The sequence below is a fragment of the Vigna unguiculata genome, chromosome 5 (genome assembly GCF_004118075.2).
Source record: "Vigna unguiculata cultivar IT97K-499-35 chromosome 5, ASM411807v1, whole genome shotgun sequence".
In the NCBI taxonomy this organism is placed as follows: Eukaryota; Viridiplantae; Streptophyta; class Magnoliopsida; order Fabales; family Fabaceae; genus Vigna; species Vigna unguiculata.
Genome location: NC_040283.1, coordinates 3,412,365 through 3,429,853, shown reverse-complemented (window position 1 = coordinate 3,429,853; position 17,489 = coordinate 3,412,365). Strand labels below are relative to the sequence as shown.

Sequence of the window (17,489 nt, the reverse complement as noted above, 5' to 3'; positions counted from 1 at the left end):
TTTTTAGTTTTAAACTTGTTTGGTAGATAGGTATATTGATAAAAAAAACAAAAGAATAAATTCATTTTTTGAAATTGATAAAAAAGAAGGGAAGATGAAAACAAGACGATGAGGTTGCTCATCGCATAAGCATAATGATGATGAAATGAAAGCTTGTGATGACTTTTGAATCAATATATGCACATTAGTAAAATGAAAAATAAATATTTTGGTTATTTACATTGGAAAAAAATATCTAAAAATTTTAATTATAATTCAATTATTTGATAAGTTCAAAAATATGAAAAAACAAATGACAATTATTTAGATTTGTGTAATTTCTTTTATAGTTATAGTTATACTAAATTATGTATTAAATTTCATTGAATTAATGACAAAAATATTAAATATATTATTATGACTCCTCCAAAAATTTTGGTCAAGATCCGTCAGAGTGGGGATATAAATAAGTTGAAGGTGCTGTGCTATATATTATAACAGTGTAGGCCGTAAACTAAATACTCACACTCTTTCTTCGCAACGGTTACAATGGTTGTTGTCCAATGTGACCTAAACCTTAACCTTAACATTCCCCTAATCCAAGACCAAACCCAACGCTGCCTTGAACGGAACCAACATCCTCAAACAGATGCCACCACATCTTTCCTCAACACTTGTTTCAATGGGCTCAATACTTTGTCAGGTATTTATTTCTCTTCTTCTCACTCACTATATTCTGTATATCATAACCTCATTCAATTTTATTTTTCTGCCCTCCTCTCCGTTTCGCATACATGCATGCAGATTTGGTTTTTTGTAATTTTTTTCGAGTTTACCGTTTTCTTAATGGAACTCAACCTGTTACACACACATATATACATATATTACCAGAACCAGAAATTTTGACGATTCATAGTCTCGTTTTACCAGAATAATGAGGGAATGAACACCAGGATGTCTTCCTGACCGTTGTCCAGAAAGACAAAGTGACTATATTTATGTAGGACTGGCCAAATTATACTTAACTGTAGTGAACCATTAAAAATTGAATTAAACTAAAAAATGGTTCACTTAAGTTGTATTAGACTGAAAAACAGTTCAGAAAAAACTGTACTGAACTGAACTGTTTTTTATTCTAACAAACTGAATTGAACTGAATTGTAATATAAACTGAAATGTGAACTAAACTTTTTTTCAAACTGCATTATTTTTGAATTGAATTACACTCCTTTTTAACTAAATTACACTGTTTTTGAACTTAATTACTTTTTTTTGAACTGAAGTATACTATTTTTTAATCAAACTACATTAATTTTGAACCGGACCGTAATATTCTTGAACCAAACTAGTTATGTACTATTTTTGAATTGTTTAACTATATTATTCAACTAACATTGCATCTCAATTAAAAACTATAAAAGGTAGTATTTACCCACTTCATTCGTAATATAAGTTTCTCATCAACTAAAAAATAACATAAAACTAAGTAGATAAAAAAGATTTATCTCTACTCAAAAATACATCTTCAAATATAAGTTGTTTTTTATTACTTTATCATTTGTATAGTCTAAAAATAAAAAATAAATCATAAAATAAAAAGTTGTTTTTTGTTTTCAAGTATAATCTAAAATTAAACATTTTAAAAAGTAATAGAATAAATTTTAATTATATAATTTTAAAACCAAAATAACCCACTGTTGTTTGTGATTTGCTTGGATGAGTGCACATATAAACGAATAAAGAATTAGTGAATTAATTGATTGAGATCGAAAATAAGGTACAACAAAAAAATAAATTGGATTATAAAATTCTATAATACATAAATTACTTTTTTCTTTTTATTATACAATTTAAAAGATATTTATAATTTTATAATTATGTCTGAAAGTAAAAAATAAATAACTTTCTAGTTATATGATTTAATTTTTTTTCTAATTATATAATTTAATATTTTTTCTAAATTATAAATATTACATATTTGAGAAAGGAAAAATCATAAGTTTTATATTTATGAGAAATATAGAGGTCTCACAAGAATTAGCCCATAAAATCTAGTTAGAAGAAAATATTTTTATTTTTATACAGATCAAACAAAAGTGTCAGTTTCTCTGTAAAAGAGAAAGGAAAAAATAAAAGAGAAGTTCAGTTCGGTTAATAATTAACTAATATAAGTTCAATTATTTAAAACTGCAGCTTAAAACAGTACAGTTAAGTACAATTATTATTCCAAATGATTCGGTTTATTTTAGTTTATTATAATCTAATTAACTATAATTTAGTATAATAAGGTTAATTTTGTCCGGCCCTATATTTAGGTTATAATTTATTGATTAGTCCTTAATTAGATGGTTTAGGAGGAAAGCACCTGTTGTCCGTTGGATTATTTGTCAACCTTTTTTTTTTCTGTAATAAAATGAGATCACGAAAAGATTCATATCCAATCCCATTGGACATAAGTGGAAGGTAAAATCCTGGCGGACTTTCCCTGTTTGAATTACGTTCGCATGCACAACTTAACACAATGTTTGGTAGATTGATATAAAAGTTCTTTTCATTGAATACAAAATATTTAATTTAAAAATAATAATTTTATTGGTTATATTATTATTATTATTATATAAAAAAGTGGGAATGATAAAGTGATAAAAGTGGAGAGTTGCTTAGATTAACTACTCTTGTATTTTCAAAAATTTCTTTCTACTTTTACTATGTTAAAATGTTATATTTTATTGCTTTTACCGTATGATGTACCGATACTTTAACTTGGATAACGTATCCGTGTCCGACACGTATCCGTATCTGATATTTTAAGATACTTTATCGATACCTTATTAATGAAGTATCTAATTTACAAAGTCATAGTATAATATAAGAAAATCTTTGAATAATGATCAATTTTAGTAACAAAAATAATTAGTCACTATATAGTGTCCAATTTAAGTATCAACTTAAAAACTAAAAATTATTGGTAACTAAAATAGTTCCAAAAAATTATAATTAATCTCTAAATTGATAATTAAAATACTTTTTATTATGAATAGATTTCTAAATTGGTCACTAACATTAACTACCAAAATAATTGGTTTCTAAATTGGTCACTAACATAAACTACCAAGGTTTTGACTACCAAAATAATTAATCTATAAATTGGTCTCTAACATATTTTTAATTACTAAAATTAGTCATTGTTTAAGAGTTTTCTTATAGTGATACTTTTATAATGACAATAATTTATATTTTTTCTGTTGATAACTTTAGTACATATAGTTTTAATTTGGATTAACACAATAACAGTTATACATTTATTATGTTTTTAAGAATTATTGTACCAATTTTTCAATATTCATATATCGTGTATCTATCACGTATCGTATCCTATTATTTCCAAAATAAACGTATCGACGTATTGGATATGTGTCGTATCTGATACATGTATCGTATTCGTGCATCATAAATGACAATTATTTATATTTTTTATGTTGATAAATTTAGTAAATATAGTTTTAATTTGGATTAACACAATAACAATCATATATTTATTATGTTTTTAAGAATTATTGTACCAATTTTTTTAATATTCATATATCGCGTATCTATCACGTATAGTGTCCTATTATTTTCAAAATAAATATATTAACGTATCGGATATGTGTCGTACCGATATACGTATCGTATTCGTGCATCATAGCTTTTACCTTTTATTTTTTGTTGTCCTCTACTTTTAGTAACAAAAAATAGACGTTGTGGGTAGGAAAGGAAACATAGGAAATTGAGTAAAAAGATTGAAAAAATTAACTTAAAAGAAAAATGAACAAAAAGAAAAAAGTAAATGAAAGAAATTATAATCAATATAAAGGAAGAAAGTAGAATACTAACGACATTAGTCTTACTTATAAATGTGTTTCTTATTACAACAAGTTTCTCTCAACTTAGCTTCTTGCTTCCACTCATTCCATCCATTATGCAACCACATAAGGAGCAAGCTCAAATGGAAAACTATCACTAAAGTCCTTTACAACCAACATTTCCTTATACCTTAGTTTGAGTTATTCTTTTCCAATTTCAATTTAGACATTGATTTATTTCTCAATACTTTTCACCAATTCAAAGGTATGAATCTTGTGTAAGGATTTTATTTCCTTTTGCATGATTTTTTACCCCTTGTCTTTTTCTTAATGCGACATAGTTTCTTTATAACTTCCAGGCTCTCCTTGCCAACAAAACAAACTCACCAGGGATGTATTTTGTGAAGGATGTCTCTCTCTAGTTGATATTCTCAAAAGAGACTCCATAGGTGGTTTAAGACAAACTAGTTTAATTGGTTCATTAACTTGATTCTCAGGCAAATCAACTACATTTTTCAAATCTGAATTCACATCTCCCATGGTCATTAGCAACTATGGCAAGAGGTTCTAAGTCAACATCATTGCACCCATGAGTAACCTATTTTAAATTCTCTTTCTTGTTAATATCTTCAATGGTTTGATTTCCAAGAAAAAAAATAACATCTCCCCTTCTAACAATTTTCTTATAACTCAGATCCCAAAATTTGTAACTAAAATCATCATGACCATAATCTAGGAATGCACTGTTTAGACTTACCAGCAAACTATTAGATCAATCTCTAGGGATATGAATAAATGTTTTACAACCAAACACTCTCAAATGACTATAGGAAACATTTTTCCCCTTTCACAGTCGCTTAAGGACGCCACCCTCAAGAGGAATAGAATGAGAAAAGTTAATCAAGTTTATTACAGTTCTCAATTCCTCACCCTAGAAAGCTCACTACGAGAAAATCGTTCGATAACAAGTAATTTAGAGAGAAAAAATAATTAGTCATTATGGACTAAGTTAGACACTTTTTTATAAACTATAAGTCCTTGGTATATTCTCTATTATTAATAAAAAATTATAATTGATTTGTTAATCAGAGTTTAAATATTGGTCTCTAACGTTAGCTATCAATATTTTAGCTATTTATTATATTGGATTATAAAATAATATCTAATTAACAATAGATACTAATAATAGTTAGTAGCCAAAACATTAGTAACTAATATTAAAGATCAATTTAAACTTTGATTTAAAAATCAATTATCAATTTTATTTTTTGATACTAATAATTTTGAGTTTATAAAATAATGTCTAAGGCAATATAATTGGAGTTGTCAATTTCGCCCACTCCAAGGGCTTGTTCCTGACTCATGTGGCTTGGGCCAAAAAAGCCCACAAGATCAAATCCACTCCATTATAAAGGCTCACAGGGCCAAAATACTCTTAAAAGCCTTGTGGATTAATGCCAAGCCAAGCCATGGACTTTCTTTTTTAAACGTAACAAAATATTAATTTTTTAAAATATATTATTAAACCTTTAGTTTAGGATGACCCGTCTTGACTTTCAGTCTAAATAGGCTTGTCTCAACCTACAACAAAATTGGATAGGGTCGACCTTTTTTCTCGGGTCGACCCATCTTGACCTTTGGCCTAGGCCGACACGTCTCGAACTTCAGCCCGAGTCGACCTTAGGCCTAAGTCAGGCCGACTAGTCTCAAACTTAAGCTCAGGTTGCACTAGTCTTGAACTTCTACTCGGGCCAACGGTTTCGACCTTCAATTTGGGTCAGCTTGTCTTGACCTTCGACTCGGATCGACCAATCTCAATCTTTGGTTTGGGTCGACCTCTCTCGACTTTCAGCTCAGACTAGCCCATCTCATCCTTCGATTCGGGTCGACTCATCTCGACTATTGACTCGATTCGGTCCGTTCAACCTTTGACTAATGGAAGTGTTGAATTTAGATTAAGGATGATTTGACCGAATTCAGTCAAATATAAATCGGGATCAACTTAGTTGAATTTAGCCTAATTTCGATTAAGATTGAACTTGATCGACTTGCTTGAGTTTGACTCTCTTGACTATAAATTTGTGAAGGACAATGGAGTGGTCCACTCTATTGACTATAACTTTCCAAAAGAAAAAAAGGTATTGTTTCACATGGGATGCATATTCCTTAAAGAGTTAAAAGACAAGTTGGTGATGAGAAAGTTTTCTCTGTTTTATTTATAATTCCCATTTTTTTTTAATTGATTCCAATCCCTAAATATTTATATCTCTTCAATTTGGAATCATATCATTTGATATTCATAGTAAAATTTCGAACGGTTGTCCATTCGTTGCAATTTATTTTTTACTGTTCACGTATTATTTTTTTCCACGATGTTTCGTATTGTTTTGCCCTATTTTGCACATAAACGTTTTTGTGACCTTTTGAACAATGAAAACAACTTCAAATTTTTATGTATTTATTACACCAATTCTGAGAGCAAATTCAATCCATTCCAAATTCAAACTTCTTACGTAGAAAAATATCAACACCCTCTCTCATCAACCATTGTATGTGATTTTGTTAAGAATGTCAAAACAACTTTCCTCCAATCCTTCTTTCGTACCTACCTTAATGGACTTAAGAGATATCCCACTTCAACTTATTGAAATAATTTGTTTCTGTTATATGTATAAACATAATCCAAGGCTAATGTTTTGTGTGCGATTTTGGTTTAATTTCCAGGCGTGGGCATACTCTCAGTTCCGTACGCTCTTGCATCAGGAGGCTGGTTAAGCTTGGCTCTTCTGTTTTCTATTGCCGCTGCTGCATTTTACACGGGTCTTCTGATTAAAAGATGCATGGATATGAATACGAATATCAAAACCTACCCTGATATAGGTGAACTTGCATTTGGAAAGACAGGGAGACTAATAGTGTCAGTATCCATGTACACGGAACTATATCTTGTTTCAATAGGATTCTTGATTCTAGAAGGTGATAACTTGAGTAACATGTTCCCCATTGGGGAGGTTCAGATAGCAGGCTTAACAATTGGTGGGAAGCAATTATTTGTGATAATGGTTGCCCTTATCATCTTGCCCACAGTTTGGTTGGATAACTTGAGTCTACTCTCTTATGTATCTGCAAGTGGAGTTTTTGCTTCTCTTCTCATCATCCTTTCAATAACATGGACTGCAACATTTGATGGAGTTGGTTTTCATCATAAAGGAACTCTTGTGCATTGGAATGCTCTCCCCACAGCTGTTAGCTTGTATGCCTTTTGTTATTGCGCACATCCTGTCTTTCCCACATTATACAATTCCATGAAAAACAAACATCAGTTCTCTAACGTAAGTACTCATGTTTGATTTGAATTAAAGTGGTCAATATTGTCCTATATTTAAGTAAAGATTGTATCTTTTACTTTTTTGCCTTTTCTATGTAATTAATGAATTTCACTTTTCTAAACATTGCAGGTCCTACTTATATGTTTTCTCTTAACCACTGTGGGTTATGCATCCATGGCTATTGAGGCTTATTTAATGTTTGGTGATGAGGTTGAATCACAAGTAACATTGAACCTGCCTCTAGACAAAGTTAGCTCAAAATTAGCAATATAAACAACCTTGGTGAATCCCATATCCAAGTTTGCTTTAATGGCAACACCGATTACGAACGCTTTGAAAGACTTGCTTCCAAAGACGTACAAGAATAGGGTGACGAGCATCTTACTAGGCACAGTGTTGGTATTGAGCAGCACCGTTGTTGCCCTTGCTATCCCTTTCTTTGGGTCTCTCATGTCCCTGGTTGGAGCCTTTCTAAGTGTCACAGCTTCTGTTCTGCTTCCATGCTTGTGCTACTTGAAGATTTCGGGCACTTACAAGAAATTTGGGTATGAGACGGTAGCCATAGTGATAATAATAATTGCAGCTATTGTAATGGAAATTTCTGGGACCTACATCTCTCTCGTGGAAATAGTCCAAAATTTGGGAAGGACAATGCAGTGATCCGCTCTCTTGACTACAAAATTTCCAGAAAAAAATAAGTATTTTTTCACATGCGTATTAAGCTTTGTTCGCTAGGATAGATTTAAGAGAGAGTCTAAAGATAGATTTGTGTTGATTTGAGTTGATGAATATGTGTGTTTTTTTGAGTGAATTCACTTGAGAGAGTGGATAGGTTTAAGTAGATTTAAGATGGAATTATGTATTTTTTTTAAGGGATTTAGAATTGATTATGAATAAATTTAGAAATAAATTTTGTGAAAGTTTGTGAAAGATTTGATTGATGTGATTTATTAAAAAATATGTTTTAATAGAAGTATAAATGAGATTACCATTTTGTCCTTAATTTAATAAGTAGTATATATTAATATTTGTATTAGTAAAAAAAAAAAAACAGTATTCATAAACTAAGCACATGGATAGAATTCTCTCAACTTTAACCAACTAACAGATACATTTCATGATATGGGATTCAATCCCTCACCCCATATCCAATCCATTCAAAATGAGATTGAATCCCTCAACAAGCCAATTCCAATGTATCGAATCCCTCAAGCTATTGATCTGATCCATTCAAATGGGGATCGAATATCTCACTTTCTTTGTTAACATAGATCCTTTGTGGGACCGGATCCCTTGTTTAAGCACACTCAGCTCTCTATGTTCAGCTCCCCCACACGATGGATGGGTAAAATTGTCATTAAGTCGGTGAATCCACTCAAATCAGCGCATAAGTGGGGAGATTGCAATCCTTCTCCATCCCCCTGATCACCTCTATGTCTTTTCTCTTAAAACCTACCAAGCGAAATTAACTTCATAATTCATCTTCGCTTTGCCACTCTATCTCAAATGAACACAACATTTTGTAAAAGTTAGTGAGTGATTTGATTGATGTAATAAATTAAAAAAAAGTTTTAATAGATAAAAATTTGAAAATTACTAAAATATCCTTGATGGTAAAAATAAAATTAAATAATTATTAGATGAATTAAAAATATTAAAATTTAACAATATAATAATTATATTTAATTATTATACATATTATTATATACAAATATGTTATTAGTTACTACATATATTATTAATTATTTTATATAAATATATTATTATTATTAATTATTATTATATATATTATTTATTATATATAAAATCGGTTATATATATAATAATAAACAATATAATAGTAATAATAATTAATTATAATATATTATGATTAATAATTATATATAATATAAAAAAGACATAAAAGTAAAGTAAGTTTAAATTTGTTCATATCTTCACGAATGGATGGATTTTAGTAGAAGAGGCACAAATCTATTTTTACTTTTCTGCTTGAATCATTTAACGAGAACATGCAAAATATTTTACATCCAACTTCGTAAATCAGTGTATTGTTATTATCTGTTCGAACCAACAAAGCCTTAGAAAGGTTAAAACATCGCAACACAAAAATTCATCTTTTGAAGGTCCAATGGAAGATTCCGCATCCTGAAGAGACCAAGTTGAATGAATACATGTATCACATGTCTGGAGTCTTAAAATAATCATATTAACATTATAGTTGTACTCCCAAAACCCACAACTTATTTTGTATTTATAAACATTTGAGAGTTCAGCATAGAGTATAACACTTGCAAAAAATAAACTCAGGTTATCTTTTTTAGGAGTTTTCCTGCATCTCGCAATCTTATCAAACATTAATTTATGGCGTCTTTTATTTATCTAGGTTTTTTCTATTTTATTTATAATTTATAATTTTCTTTTCTTAATTGATTCGATCCCTAAATATATGTATCTTTTATACTCGAAGTACACTTTTTACTAAATTCTTTTCTAACAACTCAATCAATGCAAATAGCTTTTAGAAAATCAACCCAAATCCATGTTTTAACGTGTCCAATTTAATCTTTAACTCTCCCGGTTCGTCATAATCTTAATTTACTGAGTTTCCATCGTCAAAATCTCATCTCCTTTTAGAAATAATTTAGTCAGAATTTTTTTTTTAATCAAGTGGAAGCTTGAAAACTTTTAACTTCTATTTATAAATTTCATCTCTCATATATTTATTTGCAATATACTATTATAATAATAATTGGACCTTTCATGTAACACATTCATTTGAGATAAATGAAAAAAAAACTTTTATTGGTTGACAAAGTGATTTTTAACAAAGTTTGACAAAATAGGTAAAAAGATAATATTTTATTATTTTATTTTAATTAAAAATAAAATTTAATTTACTTTAATTCCATTTATAGAAACTTTTTTAAGTTTGTCAATTTTTTTTGTCAAAAAAGATAATTTTCCAAATGAAAACTTCTTATTCTCATATTTGTTTCAAACTTTATATACAATTCTTGTAGTTTTTTATGTTGATAACATAATTTTAAAGATTGGAGAATTAATAATTAGTATTAGGAGTATTATTAATTTTCATGAATGTGTATTTCATGCATTTCTAATACAAAAATTACAAATTAAGTAACAAATAATTTTACCGTATACACTATTATTAAAAAACTATTTAAAAACCAATTGTGTACGGAAAGGATAAATATACCAATTTTCTTTAATATTAAGAAATAAGGATTTTTACAATTATAAATCTTGATAATCATTATTCTTATTCTAAAACCGGTTTAGATAATGGTTAGTCTTATGTTTTCTAAGGTATTTATATAAATTTTTTAAAAGTAAAATCGTATTTTTTTTTTGTTTTTATGATATTTCTAATTATACGATATTAAATTATCTAATAAAACTAATTTAGCATTTTATTTGTTAGCATAATTTTCTAGAAAATACAGGAGAAGCACTCCAAAGACATTATTTTTTAAAAATATTACATTTTATAAAACAATTAAATATAAAAATAAACCTTTTTAATTTCATATTTTTAAAAACTCATTAAAGTCTACATGTTTAAGTGTCTCTAAGTTCCCACACTCTACATTATATATATATATATATATATATATATATATATATATATATATATATATATATATATATATATATATATTGGTTGCCTTCACAAACTCTATATAACACACACTAGTACTGGTTAGCTAATCATTGCTTTCTCATTCTCTTTCACACAACACATACTAGCACTGGTTAGCTAATCCGTGCTCTCCTACTCTTACACACTCCACACAACACAGACCACAACTACACATACCAGCACCGGTTAGATAATCCGTGCTCTCACTCTCACACTTCGTACAACACACACTACAACACTCTCACATCGAAGTTTAATGGCACGTGAATGGACAAAATCGTAAAATCATACTTCATCCACTCAAATATTTTCATCCTTGATGAGATGGGTTAATCAACTTACTTATCAAATTGGTATTTTTTTCTCTCTCTCCCAAATCAACTAAAAGGATTTGTAAGTAAACCCATAAATTTGTCCTATCACATTCTTCCACACAATACCACCCAAATAAATAACTAATTTAATAACATGAGTCATCTGCCACCAACATGAAACCTCAAAGCACAACTGAGGTGTTGGAACGAACCAGAGTTCCTCCACAACAGCACCTTCGAACCTTCATCGGAGCAACCGTATCAAACCATTGTGTCAGCAACCACTGAATTGCGTAGGACCTCATTCTTCTCCGCCACGAACACGAACTCGCTGGAAGGAACCCACCTTCCTGCACCGTTGACGTATAGCCACAATGCCACAACAAAGTGGCACGGAGCAGTGACAACCTTCGTCAGAGCATAGTAGTGGCTGTGGTGGACGGTGGCGCAATGGTGTGACGGAGTGTGGTGGAGTTCGCGCAGAGAGGAACAACAACTTCGAGTTTGGGACGAAGATGAACAATGTTGGTTCGCGAATTTGGAAATCTAAATAAGGGATATGGCATCGGTTCAATTAATAACCGAGGCATAAAGTGGAATAGGTCTCGATCCTATTCCACCCGAGGCCAAAGCCTCTGCTGTCAGTGGCATTGAAAATTTGGGTAACTCTGACGCGTTATAGGTCTCAGTTGAGTGATAACTGAATCATAAAAGTCCTTATAGGCTTCGGTTGGATTGGGACCCGAGACAAAAAAATTTAAAAATTTTCAAAAATGTCACCGCGTCCTTATAGGTTTCGGTTTTACAATAACCGAGACCTATAAGGCGATGTAAAAACACGATTCTGCACTAGTGTTTCTTAAGAGCAATTAAATTTAAGAAATAAATTAGTCAGAAATTTATTATATCGCAAAATGTATTTGCAAATAAATTTACACATGTAAACAATTTAACACTCAAACTATATTTCTAAATTTTAAATATTAAATTACAGTACAACAAAAATTTTCCGTATTAATTTATATTTTCCTTGTGTTGATGCATCAAACTTTTATATTAGCATTATGTTTTCAGATATTATAAAATTGTGTCTAGATGTTCGTAATTTTGGATGGTGTTCAGAACGCAAACTTATCATCTGCAATGACAACCCTTAGAAAACATCATAAGTAGTTCAAAAGTTTTCATACCTAAGAAATATAATATAGTTTCTTTAAATTTGTTGAGATAAAAAACATGTAAAAATGTATGAATTTGAGATTGAATTGAATATACAAATATAGAGAGGGAGATATTTTCAAGACGATGGTTAACTTACCAATTTAATTTGATTTGAAAATCTTGTGATGATATACTTTACACAATAATATTTAATATTACATACAAGTTTTCAAATAATTTATTATTATTATTATTATTATTATTATTTTATTACTATATTTTATAAACCTTAAAATATATTTGGATAATATATTATCAGAATTATAAATATGGAATGTCACACATGTTCTTTTCTTCTAATCTTTTTAAAGAAAACACCATAAGGAAGTTTAATAAAGGAAAAAAAATCCCTTTATTCTACATCTACTTTTTTATTTTGGTTATTTGTATAATTTTATATGGAGTTTTCCCTTCTACTTTTAACAATAGAAAACTATTAAAATTTTGTCCCTCTACCATTTTTCCTCTTAAACCAAATATACCATTTAGATATTTCGAAGAGAAATGAGTTGATTCTTCAACCAAGTCACCGACAACGAATTTGAACGCAGCCTCACAGTTAGGGATGGCAGGGGCGGGGCGGGTACGGGTATCATGATCCCATCCCCATCCCCATAATAAAAATTCATCCCCATCCCTATCCCCAAACCCAACGGGTATACAACTTTTGACCCATCCCCATCCCTACCGGGTAACGGGTATTTTCTTATACCCATACCCATACCCATTTTTTTATTGTTCCATATATCAATTAAATATTTTTTATAAAAAAAATTTAAAAATCACACCAACGGAATCATGATACTATCAAAATATTCAATATTAAAATAACATACTCTTTTTGATTTTCATGATGTCAAATATTAAGAAAAATATTATAATAGTATAAATCTCAAATTAAAGTATCAAATAACAACTAAATAAAATTCAAATAATTATATAAAAGCTAAAAAATTACACATTACTAAAATTTTATAATAACCAAAATATTTATTAATTTTACAAATGATCAGTGGTTTCATTTGCATTCGATCCACCTACACATAGAAAAAAAAATGAAAAATTAGATATGATATAATAATTGAAATTGAAAATTTTAATTACTAGAATATAATGTACCTTCTTCATCAGATTCATTTTCACTCATGAGAACATCTTTTCCTTTTAATTTTTTAACACCTACAAACACCAAATGTAGAATATTAGATGAGAATTCACAAAAAATACTAACAAAAAATATTAATAAATTTGAGTAGATGGATTCAATGGAGATTGACTGTCATTATTGGAACTTTGAAAGGGAGTTGGTTGTTGTGAACACTGTGGTGGACTTGGTACCTGCAAATCTTGATCTCCTGTGCTCATTTTCTCTAGAAACTAACATATGTAACAAAAAAAAATCAAACAAAGTAAAAAGGTTAATTTCTTTTTTAACAAAATATAAAAGGAAAACCAATAATCAAGTTTAAAAATATTTCAAATATTTTTTATACTATTAAAAATTTATATTATACCACTTAAACGAAATAGCACAAATAACAAAATTAAATTAATAATAATTCAAATTTAAACATAGATTCTTCATCTTTTGATTTTGAATTAAATTAAGGATTTATGCAATTGAGCACTTAAAATTGAGAATTAAACATTATCATGAAACAAAAAATAAATAATAAATAAAATTATCATAAAGGAGTAAAGATAATTAAATGTGTGACCCAAATTTGAGAATATCCATTTGAACATAACATAACGGAAAAAAAATGTATAATTAAGATTATGATAAAAGGAAAAGTACCTTGAAGATCTGCTTAAACCTTAAAGACCAAGCCAAACAATTAAAAGAGAGTAAAAAAGTGTATAACCAAAGTAACAAAAAGAAGAGCTACAAAATAAGAGTCAAACATTTTCATGAAAATAAATAAATAAATAAAGATAATCAAATGTGTAACCTAAAAATTATTTCATAGAATGAAATTGAGGAACACCTATTTGAACATAACCATGTACAGAGAGTAAAAATTATGTAATAAGAAGAAGAAAAATTACCTTCAAAATTAAATCTTGAAAAGCAAACCAAACAATTGAGAGAGTAAACAAAGTGTATAACAAAAAACAAAGAGAATGAGAAATATGTTATATATATATATATATATATATATATATATATATATATATTATATTATATTATATTATATTATATTATATATTATATTACTATGTATATATATATATTATATGTGTAGATATCTTATGTTTATATATATATATAATTATTTATATATATTATATTATATTATATATTATATTATTATTACTATGTATATATATTATATGTGTGGATATCTTATGTTTATATATATATATATATATATATATATATATATATATATATATATTTTTATAGATATATATTTATTTTAAGTATATATTATATTATATTATATAATAATATAAATATAATAATATATATTATATTATTATGTATATATATTATATATATATATGCGTAGATATTTTATGCTTTTATATATATATATATATATATATATATATATATTTCTTTCAAATTTTTATAAATTTTTAATGTTATAAATTTGTTTATAAAAGATCTCACTAGTTAAATGATTAATTTGTTTTATACGTATATATTATATTATATTATTATGTATATATATTATATGTATATTATATTATATTATATTATATTATATTATATTACATGTATATGTGTAAATATATATATATATATATATATAAAAGTATATTTTATTTATATGTATATATACTATATTATATTATATTATATTATATTATATTTTATGTGTAAATATATTATTTATTTATATATATTTTTTAGATTATTTAATAAATTATAAATAGTTTAGTAATTTAAGCGGGGACGGGTATTTGGGCGGGTATATATATATCCCCATCCCCATCCCCATCCCTAGTTGAAAATTTCGGGTATTACCCATACCCATACCCATACCCAGTCAAAGCGGGGATTTTCCGTCAAAACGGAGACGGGTTCGGATGATACCCACGGGCACGGGTTTATTTGCCATCTCTACTCACAGTCCCCTGAACACAATTAGAAGTAGCACCTAACCCCTCTTTATTTCTTATAATTTTTATTTTTAGAACTAAAGATGTTTCTAGTGCTCGAAAAATACATATATTTTAATTATAAGAATTATGTAAATATTTTACCTTTTACAAAAATTATTTCTAAACTCAGTTTTATTTTACAATTTAGTTTAATTTTTCTATTATCATATTACTAGTAAGACATATTTTTCAATAATTATTTTTTTAGAGATCGGTGATCACCAACAATTTGTTGATTCGAATAGTAATAAACTTTAAATAATGATTAAAAAAATTAAATACATAGAAAAAAAATCAAAGAAAAAAGTATAAAAGGAAGTTTCTATATTTAAATCCAAAAGCTACGATGTTTTTAAAATTATGATCAAACTATTAATTTAATAAAAAAGAATCTATTTTATTCCCTTTGCCTTTTATTTTTGTCTTGTACGGGGAAGTTTTCTATAACGGTCATCACAACAAGTGAATTACTTGCAGAAGAGAACAGCAGTGTTATCGTTTATTTATAAGCAAAATACTGCAAACCTATAATACTCTCACTCTTTCATCACAAGGGTTCCAATGGATGCTGCCCACCGTCAACTAAACCATAACCTTAACTTTCCCCTCATCCAAGACCAAACCCTACGCTGCCATGAAAGCAATCAAAATCCTCAAACAGATTCTGCAAATACCACATCTTTCCTCAATACTTGTCTCAATGAACTCAATGCTTTGTCAGGTACTATTTCTCTTCTCACTCACTATTCATTTTTTCTGTGCTCTTCTCTCTGCTTCGCATACATGCAGATTTTATTTTTTATAATCCTTTTGAGTTTGCCGTTGTTTATAGAGCTCAACATGCTACATCCATATTCTTACATACTTATATATATATATATATATATATATATATATATATATATATATATATATATATATATATATATATATATATATATATATATATATATATATATATATTAGATCCTCGTTTACCGGTGTGGTTGGTGGTGAATGAATAAGCACGAGGTCCTATTTTTGAGTATTTTAGCTTATACTCTGTCGATTGGAAAATGAAAGTTTAACACAATTTTTTGTTTTACAAACTTTCACGATCTACCTATTTAGATAAAAGAAATATTATTTTACTACTTCATTTTAATTAAAAAATAAAAAATAATCTATTTTAATTTTATTTAAAAATTTTGTCAAATTTATATATATAAAAAATTCTCTATTAATTAGTGGTTGATTAGATGGTTTAGGATGAAAACACGTGATCGTCACAGGTTGTCCATTGGATTATTTGTCAACCTTTACTTTATGTTGTGATGAAATGAGATCACGAAAAGATTTAAATCCAATCCCATTGGACATAAGTGGTAGATAAAGGGCCGGGGGCCGTCTTAGACTTGGGGGTTTCTTCCGGCACCCAAAGCATTTCTCCTGTGTAATTCAAAAATTTTCTTTATTTTCAATTTTATCCTTAAATAAAGAAAGAGAAAAAATAGTAAAAAAAAATCAACTGCATTGCACTACTGCACCAGTCAGCAAATTCGTTTTTGTTGTAGGCCTCTATACCCCCAAAGAATATCAATTCCATGTGTGCCAAAACGGATGACAAAATCCGTTTCAAGATTTTAAGAAACGGATTTCACAATTCGTTTTGATTTTTCTTTTCATTTTGTAAGAAACGGATTTCACAATCCGTGAAATTAAATTAAAAAATACTTAAACTTTAAATTGAAAATTATTCATTGTATTATAACTTTTTCTAATTTATTTAAAGTATATGATTTTTAAATTTTAAATATATTTTTTAATTTTTGTTTTGTTTATTTATTATGTTTTCATATATTTTAATATATATCTAAAAATAGAGTAATATATATATATATATATATATATATATATATATATATATATATATAATTTTTGAAAAATAAATATAATTATAAAAATAAATAAAACTAAATGATAATTAAACTTTAAATTAGATAAAAGAACGAAAATTTTAATTTTATTTTAAATATAATGCTTTTTGAAT

The 17,489-nt window shown here is 27.8% G+C and overlaps 1 pseudogene; it reads left to right on the top strand.

Moving 5' to 3' along the window:
• Positions 1-528: 528 nt before the first annotated feature.
• LOC114186217 lies at positions 529-7,928 on the top strand (annotated as a pseudogene).
• Positions 7,929-17,489: the final 9,561 nt, after the last annotated feature.